Source organism: Rhipicephalus microplus, unplaced genomic scaffold (assembly GCF_043290135.1).
Source record: "Rhipicephalus microplus isolate Deutch F79 unplaced genomic scaffold, USDA_Rmic scaffold_218, whole genome shotgun sequence".
Lineage (NCBI taxonomy): Eukaryota > Metazoa > Arthropoda > Arachnida > Ixodida > Ixodidae > Rhipicephalus > Rhipicephalus microplus.
In genome coordinates this window covers 107,501-118,791 of record NW_027464789.1, presented here as the reverse complement: position 1 = coordinate 118,791, position 11,291 = coordinate 107,501, and the positions used below count along the sequence as shown (strand labels likewise).

The following is an 11,291-nucleotide window of genomic DNA, read 5'->3' as shown; positions in this document are numbered from 1 at the left end:
CGCGGTTTTTGCCGCCCCGGCTGACGCAGTTCGGACTTGGCACTTTTTGGCTGAGCCTGGCTGGTGGCCCACTCACTCGATCGCCATGTCTGTTAGCCACAGTTTTCCCGGTGGTGCCGCACCCGGGCTCGCCCCGGCTGACGCAGTTTTTCGCGCCGCCCCGGCAGACGCGGTTTTCGCGCCGCCCCGGCTGACGCGGTTTTTGCCGCCCCGGCTGACGCAGTTCGGACTTGGCACTTTTTGGGCTGAGCCTGGCTGGCGGCCCCACTCACTCGATCGCCATGTCTGTTTGCCACAGTCTTCCCGGTGGTGCCGCACCCGGGCTCGCCCCGGCAGACGCGTTTTTTTTTTTTCTTTCGCCCCGGCAGACGTGGTTCCCCCCCCCCCCCCCTTTTCGCTCGCCCCGGCTGACGAGGTTTTCGCGCCGCCCCGGCTGACGCAGTTTTCGCGCCGCCCCGGCTGACGCGGTTTCGTGCCGCCCCGGCTGACGCGGTTTTCGCGCCGCCCCGGCTGACGCGGTTTTTGCGTCGCCCCGGCTGACACGGTTCGGACTTTGCACTTTTCGGCTGTGCCTGGCTGGCGGCCCACTCACTCGATCGCCATGTCTGTTTGCCACAGTTTTCCCGGTGGTGCCGCACCCGGGCTCGCCCCGGCTGACGCAGTTTTTCGCGCCGCCCCGGCTGACGCGGTTTCGTGCCGCCCCGGCAGACGCGGTTTTCGCGCCGCCCCGGCTGACGCGGTTTCGTGCCGCCCCGGCAGACGCAGTTCGGACTTAGCACTTTTTCGGCTGTGCCTGGCTGGCGGCCCACTCACTCGATCGCCATGTCTGTTTGCCACAGTTTTCCCGGTGGTGCCGCACCCGGGCTCGCCCCGGCTGACGCAGTTTTCGCGCCGCCCCGGCTGACGCGGTTTCGTGCCGCCCCGGCAGACGCGGTTTTCGCGCCGCCCCGGCTGACGCGGTTTCGTGCCGCCCCGGCAGACGCAGTTCGGACTTAGCACTTTTCGGCTGTGCCTGGCTGGCGGCCCACTCACTCGATCGCCATGTCTGTTTGCCACAGTTTTCCCGGTGGTGCCGCACCCGGGCTCGCCCCGGCAGACGCGTTTTTTTTTTTTCTTTCGCCCCGGCTGACGCAGTTTTCGCGCCGCCCCGGCTGACGCGGTTTCGTGCCGCCCCGGCAGACGCGGTTTTTTGCGCCGCCCCGGCTGACGCGGTTTTTGCCGCCCCGGCTGACGCAGTTCGGACTTAGCACTTTTCGGCTGTGCCTGGCTGGCGGCCCACTCACTCGATCGCCATGTCTGTTTGCCACAGTTTTCCCGGTGGTGCCGCACCCGGGCTCGCCCCGGCTGACGCAGTTTTCGCGCCGCCCCGGCTGACGCGGTTTCGTGCCGCCCCGGCAGACGCGGTTTTCGCGCCGCCCCGGCTGACGCGGTTTCGTGCCGCCCCGGCAGACGCAGTTCGGACTTAGCACTTTTCGGCTGTGCCTGGCTGGCGGCCCCACTCACTCGATCGCCATGTCTGTTTGCCACAGTTTTCCCGGTGGTGCCGCACCCGGGCTCGCCCCGGCTGACGCAGTTTTCGCGCCGCCCCGGCTGACGCGGTTTCGTGCCGCCCCGGCAGACGCGGTTTTCGCGCCGCCCCGGCTGACGCGGTTTCGTGCCGCCCCGGCAGACGCAGTTCGGACTTAGCACTTTTCGGCTGTGCCTGGCTGGCGGCCCACTCACTCGATCGCCATGTCTGTTTGCCACAGTTTTCCCGGTGGTGCCGCACCCGGGCTCGCCCCGGCAGACGCGTTTTTTTTTTTTCTTTCGCCCCGGCTGACGCAGTTTTCGCGCCGCCCCGGCTGACGCGGTTTCGTGCCGCCCCGGCAGACGCGGTTTTTTTGCGCCGCCCCGGCTGACGCGGTTTTTGCCGCCCCGGCTGACGCAGTTCGGACTTGGCACTTTTTGGCTGAGCCTGGCTGGTGGCCCACTCACTCGATCGCCATGTCTGTTAGCCACAGTTTTCCCGGTGGTGCCGCACCCGGGCTCGCCCCGGCTGACGCAGTTTTCGCGCCGCCCCGGCAGACGCGGTTTTCGCGCCGCCCCGGCTGACGCGGTTTTTGCCGCCCCGGCTGACGCAGTTCGGACTTGGCACTTTTTGGGCTGAGCCTGGCTGGCGGCCCACTCACTCGATCGCCATGTCTGTTTGCCACAGTCTTCCCGGTGGTGCCGCACCCGGGCTCGCCCCGGCAGGACGCGTTTTTTTTTTTCTTTCGCCCCGGCAGACGTGGTTCCCCCCCCCCCCCCCTTTTCGCTCGCCCCGGCTGACGAGGTTTTCGCGCCGCCCCGGCTGACGCAGTTTTCGCGCCGCCCCGGCTGACGCGGTTTCGTGCCGCCCCCGGCTGACGCGGTTTTCGCGCCGCCCCGGCTGACGCGGTTTTTGCGTCGCCCCGGCTGACACGGTTCGGACTTTGCACTTTTCGGCTGTGCCTGGCTGGCGGCCCACTCACTCGATCGCCATGTCTGTTTGCCACAGTTTTCCCGGTGGTGCCGCACCCGGGCTTGCCCCGGCAGACGCGTTTTTTTTTTTCTTTTCGCCCCGGCTGACGCAGTTTTCGCCCCGCCCCGGCTGACGCGGTTTCGTGCCGCCCCGGCAGACGCGGTTTTTTGCGCCGCCCCGGCTGACGCGGTTTTTGCCGCCCCGGCTGACGCAGTTCGGACTTTGCACTTTTTGGCTGAGCCTGGCTGGCGGCCCACTCACTCGATCGCCATGTCTGTTTGCCACAGTTTTCCCGGTGGTGCCGCACCCGGGCTCGCCCCGGCAGACGCGTTTTTTTTTTTCCTTCGCCCCGGCAGACGTGGTTCCCCCCCCCCCCTCCGTCTTTCTTTTTGTTTTTTTTTTTTCGCCGCGGCTGAAGAGGATTTTTCGGTGCCTCGACGCCCCGGTAGTCGCGGTTTTTTCCGTTTCCGCACGGCCCCGGCTGACGCTGCTCGGTCACAGTCGCCTTTTGTGAGGATTGCAGACTTCTTGAGCGCGGGTGTTTTTTTTTTTGTTGTTGTTGTTGTTTTATTACGCATTCGCTCCAGCAGACGCTGTTTAGACTTTTTGTTTCCTCTTTTATCCTGCGACGAGGTGACGAGGTTTATTCGGTGCCCCGCCGCCCCGGCTGAAGTGATTTTTCCTGTCCCGTGCCGCCCCGGCTGACGCGGTTGGGACTTCGCGTTTGTTCGGCCGCCACGGGTTTTGGCGCACTCGCTCGGTTGCTTGTTGTTGCCACTTGTTGCGAACCCAGGTTTCTTGAGCGAGCGCGGGCGTTTTTTCTTCCTTTCTTTCTTTGTTCTATGTGTTAGCGAATCGGCCTTTAATATCACACGAGGACTCACAACCAACAATTTTCAGTTTGAAGTGTAAAAAATCTGCAGGTGTTGACGTAACTGACTTGCCCCGTACCCTTGAGTACATCCATGAAGTTCTCGTAGTACTACTAAATCGCATTATTCCAAGTGGAGAAATTCCATAAACTTGCAAACCTCTACACGAAAATCGGTGCGCGTGATAAAGTGGAAAATTATCGTCCGATATCAAATGTGCCTTCTATAACACAAATTCTAGGAAAAAAAAAAAAAACACTTGTTCGCCGTTTTCTGCGCCGTGACTGGCAGCACTCCGGCGAAGCGAAACGGGGTCGATTCGAGCACGATATCGGCGTCTTTCGACGTGCTCGCCGGCGACCGTCGCACGAGTACGTCGCACGAGCGCGTCTGCCGGGGGCGCCGTTTGCGAAGCCGACGCAAAAGTGGGAACCGCCGCTCGGATGATCGCCGCTTTCGGCAGAGTGAGTGTTGGCACTCCGGGGAAGCGAAACAGCGTGAATGCGCCCACGAAATCGGCGTATTTTGAAGTGCCCGCCGGCGACCGTCGCACGAGTACGGTAAACCGCGTCAGCCGGGGCGTAGTTCGGGACGCCGACGAAAAAGTGGGAAGCGCAACTCGGATCTTCGCCGTTTTTGCAGGAGTGAGTGGCGGCCCTCCTGCGAGACCAAGAAGCATCGATTCGTGCACGAATTCGGCGCCTTTCGACGTGATCGCCGGCGACCGTCGCTCGAGTAGGGCAAACCGCGTCTGCCGGGGCGGGCTTCGGGACGCCGATGCGAAAGTGGGAAACGCTGCTCGGATGTTCGCCGTTTTTGGCCGAGTGAGTGCTGGCACTCGGGCGAAGCCAAACGGGGCCGATTACGGCACGATATCGGCGTCTTTCGACGTGCCCGGCGGCGACCGTCGCACGAGTACGGTAAACCGCGTCAGCCCGGGCGGAGTTCGGGACGCCGATGCGAAAGTGGAGAACGCCGCTCGGATCTTCGCCGTTTTTGGAGGAGTGAGTGGCGGCACTCCGGAGAAGCCAAGGAGCGCCAATTAGCGCACGATATCGGCGTCTTTCGACGCGCTCGCCGGCGACCGTCGAACGAGTAGGGCAAACCGCGTCTGCCGGGGCGGGGTTTACGACGCCGACGCAAAAGTGGGAACCGCCGCTCGGATGTTGGCCGTTTTTGGCAGAGTGAGTGCTGGCACACCGGCGACGCGAAAGAGCGCGAAAGCGCCCACGAAAGTGGCGTATTTGGACGTGCTTGACGGCGACCGCTGCAGGAGTACGAAAAACCACGTCAGCCGGGGCGAGCGACCCACGGCGGTCTGGGTGCTTATCGCTGCTATTATAGGGGCACCCCGGCAGACGCAGAAAAAAAAAATTTTTTTTCGACCTTCTTTTTTGCTGGTCGAGCTCGGGTAACCCAGGTCGCAATGGGAGCCGCGCACGAAAGCGGCGTCGCGAGACGCGTTCGCGGTCGCTAGTCGCACGAGCTCGGCAACCGCGTCAGCCGGCGCGGAGTTCGGGATGCCGACGGCTAAGTGGGTACCGCTGCTCGGATGTTCGCCGTTTTTGGCCGAGTGAGTGCTGGCACTCCGGCGAAGCGAAACGGGGCCGATTCGGGCACGATATCGGCGTATTTCGACGTGCTCGCCGGCGACCGTCGCACGAGTACGGCAAAGCGCGTCTGCCGGGGCGAGGTTTGCGATGCCGACGAAAAAGTGGGAAGCGCCGCTCGGATCTTCGCCGTTTTTGCAGGAGTGAGTGGCGGCCCTCCTGCGAGACCAAGAAGCATCGACTCGCGCACGATATCGGTGTCTTTCGACGTGCCCGCCGGCCACCGCCGCACGAGTACGGCAAACCGCGTATGCCGGGGCGGGGTTGGCGACGCCGACGCAAAAGTGGGAACCGCCACTAGGATGTTCGCCGTTTTTGGCAGAGTGAGTGCTGGCACACCGGCGACGCGAAAGAGCGCGAAAGCGCCCACGAAAGTGGCGTATTTGGACGTGCTTGACGGCGACCGCTGCAGGAGTACGAAAAACCACGTCAGCCGGGGCGAGCGACCCACGGCGGTCTGGGTGCTTATCGCTGCTATTATAGGGGCACCCCGGCAGACGCAGAAAAAAAAAATTTTTTTTCGACCTTCTTTTTTGCTGGTCGAGCTCGGGTAACCCAGGTCGCAATGGGAGCCGCGCACGAAAGCGGCGTCGCGAGACGCGTTCGCGGTCGCTAGTCGCACGAGCTCGGCAACCGCGTCAGCCGGCGCGGAGTTCGGGATGCCGACGGCTAAGTGGGTACCGCTGCTCGGATGTTCGCCGTTTTTGGCCGAGTGAGTGCTGGCACTCCGGCGAAGCGAAACGGGGCCGATTCGGGCACGATATCGGCGTATTTCGACGTGCTCGCCGGCGACCGTCGCACGAGTACGGCAAAGCGCGTCTGCCGGGGCGAGGTTTGCGATGCCGACGAAAAAGTGGGAAGCGCCGCTCGGATCTTCGCCGTTTTTGCAGGAGTGAGTGGCGGCCCTCCTGCGAGACCAAGAAGCATCGACTCGCGCACGATATCGGTGTCTTTCGACGTGCCCGCCGGCCACCGCCGCACGAGTACGGCAAACCGCGTATGCCGGGGCGGGGTTGGCGACGCCGACGCAAAAGTGGGAACCGCCACTAGGATGTTCGCCGTTTTTGGCAGAGTGAGTGCTGGCACTCCGGCGAAGCGAAAGAGCGCGAATGCGCCCACGAAAGTGGCGTGTTTGGACGTGCTTGACGACGACCACCGCAGGAAAACGAAAAACCACGTCAGCCGGGGCGAGCGACCCATGGCGGTCTGGGTGCTTATCGCTGCTATTATAGGGGCACCCCGGCAGACGCAAAAAAAAAAAAAAATTTTTTTCGACATTCTTTCTTGCTCGTCGACCTCGGGTGACCCAGGTCGCAGTGGGAGCCGCGCACGAAAGCGGCGTCGCGAGACGGCTTCGCGGTCGCTAGTCGCACGAGCTCGGCAACCGCGTCTGCCGGGGCGGAGTTCGGGACGCCGACGGCTAAGTGGGAACCGCCGCTCGGATGTTCGCCGTTTGTGGCCGAGTGAGTGCTGGCACTCCGGCGAAGCCAAACGGGGCCGATTCCGGCACGATATCGGCGTCTTTCTACGTGCTCGCCGGCGACCGTCGCACGAGTACGGCAAAGTGCGTCTGCCGGGGCGGGGTTTGCGACGCGTACGCAATAGTGAGAACCGTCGCTCGGATGTTCGTCGTCTTTCGCCGAGCCAGTGCTGGCACTCCGGCGAAGCCGAACGGAGCCGATTCGGGCACGATATCGGCGTCTTTCCACGTGCTCGCCGGCGACCGTCGCACGAGTACGGTAAACCGCGTCAGCCGGGGCGGAGTTCGGGACGCCGATGCGAAAGTGGGAAGCGGCGCTCGGATCTTCGCCGTTTTTGGAGGAGTCAGTGGCGGCACTCCGGTGAAGCCAAGGTGCGCCAATTCGCGCACGATATCGGCGTCTTTCGACGTGCCCGCCGGCCACCGTCGCACGAGTACGGCAAACCTCGTCTGCCGGGGCGGGGTTTGCGACGCCGACGCAAAAGTGGGAACCGCCGCTCGGATGTTCGCCGTTTTTGGCAGAGTGAGTGCTGGCACTCCGGCGAAGCGAAAGAGCGTGAATGCGCCCACGAAAGTAGCGTATTTGGACGTGCTTGACGGCGACCGCCGCAGGAGTACGAAAAACCACGTCAGCCGGGGCGAGCGACCCACGGCGGTCTGGGTGCTTATCGCTGCTATTATAGGGGCACCCCGGCAGACGCAGAAAGAAAAAAAAAAAATGGGGACATGGCGTGCGTCACCGTGCGGCTTCGCAGCGTTGCCGAAGTCGCCGAGCCCTTCGACTGAGCCGAACGGCGGACAGGGAACGTTGGTCGGCCGTTCTAACCTGTCGGTGCCACGCCGAGACGTCGTTAAGGAAAACCGCGTCGTGGGCCTCTACGACGCCGTCGAGTCGTTGTACGTTTGGTGTCCAGCGTGTCGGCGGCGAGTAGCGGACACGTCGTTCACGACTTCGGTCTTTCGCAGTCGACGCGAACTTGCGGAGAGTCGTGGTGCCTCACGTTTTCGGCAGAAACCGCGGCGGAATTTTCCCGTGCGTGCGCGCACGACCTCGGTGCTGTGCCGTCAGCGTAGTGTTGCACAAACTCGTGGCCTACCCAAGGTGCGGTACGTTTGCGGCCGTATCCTCGGTGGGAATTTCGTGAGTAGGGTCGCAAATTCTACGACCTCGGCGGGTTTGAGAGCGACGTAGACTTGTGGCACGCTCAACGTGCCACACGTTTCGGGGCACACCCGCGGTGAAATTTTCTCGAGTACGCTCGTATTAGTGCCCAAGGAGGTCTGGGTACTTATCGCTGCTATTATGTGGGGGTTCTCGTGAGCGGCGTACGCGAAAGCGACCGGGTGTCTGATATGCGGCGGGCTTCGGCCTCGTCAAGCGTGTCCTCGGGTCTGCTCCAGGGGAATCCACGGCAGTCGTCTGCAGCCTCATCCGCTTGATGCGTTAGGGGCTGGTTGTCGGACGGTGCCGTTTTACCACGATATCGAGGTGTGTTCCGTGTCGTCCTCGGGCGATTCAGATGCGAAAGCGCCGAAGACGCGGGCGTGACCCGTCGTCTGGCGGCTTTGCAGTCTCGGCTCCGTTGCTAGTTCCGGCCGGTCCACCGACAGTGCAGCGGGCTTGGGCAACCCGCACGGCGCGACCGAGTCGATGCAACGAAAAAGAGCGAGCATGAACGTGCTTCTTGCCGCACGGCTCCCACTCGTCTTTCGGGAAGGTTGTGCCGTAGCGAGCTCGAACGCCGTCATCTCGGAGTGCAAAATAAGCGTGTTGGGGCGCCTGAAGGTGGCCTCCGCCGCACACAGACTGCGTCCGGCCCGCCGAAGGCGAGGACGGACGCGCAGTCGAACGATTACCTGGTTGATCCTGCCAGTAATCATATGCTTGTCTCAAAGATTAAGCCATGCATGTCTAAGTACATGCCGAAATAAGGCGAAACCGCGAATGGCTCATTAAATCAGTTATGGTTCCTTAGATCGTTTCTTCCTACTTGGATAACTGTGGCAATTCTAGAGCTAATACATGCAGTGAGCCTGGAGCCCTTTGGGTAACGGGTGCTTTTATTAGACCAAGATCGATCGGGTTTCGGCCCGTATTGTGTGGTGACTCTGGATAACTTTGTGCTGATCGCATGGCCACGAGCCGGCGACGTTTCTTTCAAGTGTCTGCCTTATCAACTTTCGATGGTAGGTTACTTGCTTACCATGGTTGTTACGGGTAACGGAGAATCAGGGTTCGATTCCGGAGAGGGAGCCTGAGAAACGGCTACCACATCCAAGGAAGGCAGCAGGCGCGCAAATTACCCACTCCCGGCACGGGGAGGTAGTGACGAAAAATAACAATACGGGACTCTTTTGAGGCCCCGTAATTGAAATGAGTACACTCTAAATCCTTTAACGAGGATCAATTGGAGGGCAAGTCTGGTGCCAGCAGCCGCGGTAATTCCAGCTCCAATAGCGTATACTAAAGCTGCTGCGGTTAAAAAGCTCGTAGTTGGATCTCAGTTCCAGACGAGTAGTGCATCTACCCGATGCGACGGCTCGGACTGAACATCATGCCGGTTCTTTCTTGGTGCACTTCATTGTGTGCCTCGAGATGGCCGGTGCTTTTACTTTGAAAAAATTAGAGTGCTCAACGCAGGCGAGTCGCCTGAATAAACTTGCATGGAATAATAGAACAAGACCTCGTTTCTGTTCTGTTGGTTTTTGGAATACGAGGTAATGATTAAGAGGGACGGACGGGGGCATTCGTATTGCGGCGCTAGAGGTGAAATTCTTGGACCGTCGCAAGACGAACTACTGCGAAAGCATTTGCCAAGAATGTTTTCATTGATCAAGAACGAAAGTCAGAGGTTCGAAGGCGATCAGATACCGCCCTAGTTCTGACCATAAACGATGCCAACCAGCGATCCGCCTGAGTTACTCAAATGACTCGGCGGGCAGCTTCCGGGAAACCAAAGTATTTGGGTTCCGGGGGAAGTATGGTTGCAAAGCTGAAACTTAAAGGAATTGACGGAAGGGCACCACCAGGAGTGGAGCCTGCGGCTTAATTTGACTCAACACGGGAAAACTTACCCGGCCCGGACACTGGGAGGATTGACAGATTGAGAGCTCTTTCTTGATTCGGTGGATGGTGGTGCATGGCCGTTCTTAGTTGGTGGAGCGATTTGTCTGGTTAATTCCGATAACGAACGAGACTCTAGCCTATTAAATAGGTGCGGGGTTCCCAGCACCTTACAACCTTCTTAGAGGGACAAGCGGCTCCTAGCCGCACGAAACAGAGCAATAACAGGTCTGTGATGCCCTTAGATGTCCGGGGCCGCACGCGCGCTACACTGAAGGAAGCAGCGTGTCTTTATCCCTGTCTGAAAAGACTGGGTAACCCGTGGAACTTCTTTCGTGATTGGGATAGGGGCTTGCAATTGTTCCCCTTGAACGAGGAATTCCCAGTAAGCGCGAGTCATAAGCTCGCGTTGATTACGTCCCTGCCCTTTGTACACACCGCCCGTCGCTACTACCGATTGAATGATTTAGTGAGGTCTTCGGACCGATGTCCGGCGCGGCCTTTCGGTTGCGCCGGTCTGTTGGAAAGATGACCAAACTTGATCATTTAGAGGAAGTAAAAGTCGTAACAAGGTTTCCGTAGGTGAACCTGCGGAAGGATCATTAACGGATTGTGAAGGGTGAGCGCCTCAGCTGCGTCTGCGCCCGACACTTTCTGCCGCTGACCCCGTTTGGACGCGGGGTCGGCTTTTCCCCACGGGGCTGCCTGAATGTGGAGCGGCACCCCGTGACAAATTGTTGCGCCCAGCGGACGCCAACACCGCGACCTTGGACGGTCGGCCAGGTGGCGGACGCGGGTACAAACGGCGCAACGCACTCATAGGTCGGCTTTCGACCCGCCACTGCACCGTGGCTCGAAGCGCTCGAAATGCGCGACCCGACCGCTGCGGGACCGCCTAGTACTGTAAACAGGAGCGGCGGAGCGCGAACGGCGAGTCGTGGTTACGTCGGTAGAAGGCGAGGCTGCGCGTTCCCGAAACGCCAGCCGAGTGCCCTCCCGACCGTTCGAGCGTGCAAGAACGAGACCCGACAATCGCGCGGCGACTGCCAAGTACGAGAGGAACGGCACAAGCGTCGGCGGTCGGTCAAGGAACTGGCGATGTGACGGGTCCGCTGTGCACCAGTGCATACCGTCCCGCCGTCCGCGGCAAGCGCCTCCGCGTCCTCGGGTGACGGAGGCTGCCGGTCGGTTCTTGCAGGCGAGGGATCTCGCTGGCACCGGTTCGCGTTGACGCGCGGCCGGTCATGGCACGGCGATGCGACGGCCGAGGTGCGCAGTACTCGATGGAGGAACCGCACGCTCCGATGACCGTCCCGCCCTCCGCGGCGTATGCGTACCGACCGTAATGGTTGCAGCAGCGCCGGCCGGCTTTTGAATTCGCCACACGAAACACGGTGCGAGATCGCGGTTAGGGGAGCGTCGACGTTGCCAGGCGTTTTGCTTGCTGCCGAGGGAAAGGCGGCACGGCCACGTCGCGCTCGTCGCGATTAGCGGGTCTGCGCGCTTTGGGAAGGTGCCGCAACGACTTGCCGAAAGAGGAAGCACGGAAGAACGAGGGACTTGGACGTCCCGACAATTGAACGCACTTGCGGCCAGGCCCTTGCTGGCTTCGTTCTTCCGCCTCGAGTAGGCTCGTACGCGGCTCCGGCGCCGAAAGTGGTCCTTGGCACCGACTTCGGTGGACGTGGGAAGTGCCGCGCAAGTACGGCGCGCCTGGCTCCACCTGTTGGCTAAAGTAGGCAGCCGGATCGGCATTTTGGTGTGCGGTGGCAAACCGTGGATGCGA

The 11,291-nt window shown here is 61.3% G+C and overlaps 1 non-coding gene across 1 annotated transcript; it reads left to right on the top strand.

The window, feature by feature from the left end:
- Nucleotides 1-8,295: 8,295 nt before the first annotated feature.
- On the top strand, nucleotides 8,296-10,110 carry LOC142792398 (small subunit ribosomal RNA). Its single transcript, XR_012890888.1, has one exon. It is a non-coding gene; the product is annotated as a small subunit ribosomal RNA (ribosomal RNA).
- The last annotated feature ends 1,181 nt before the right edge of the window (nucleotides 10,111-11,291 follow it).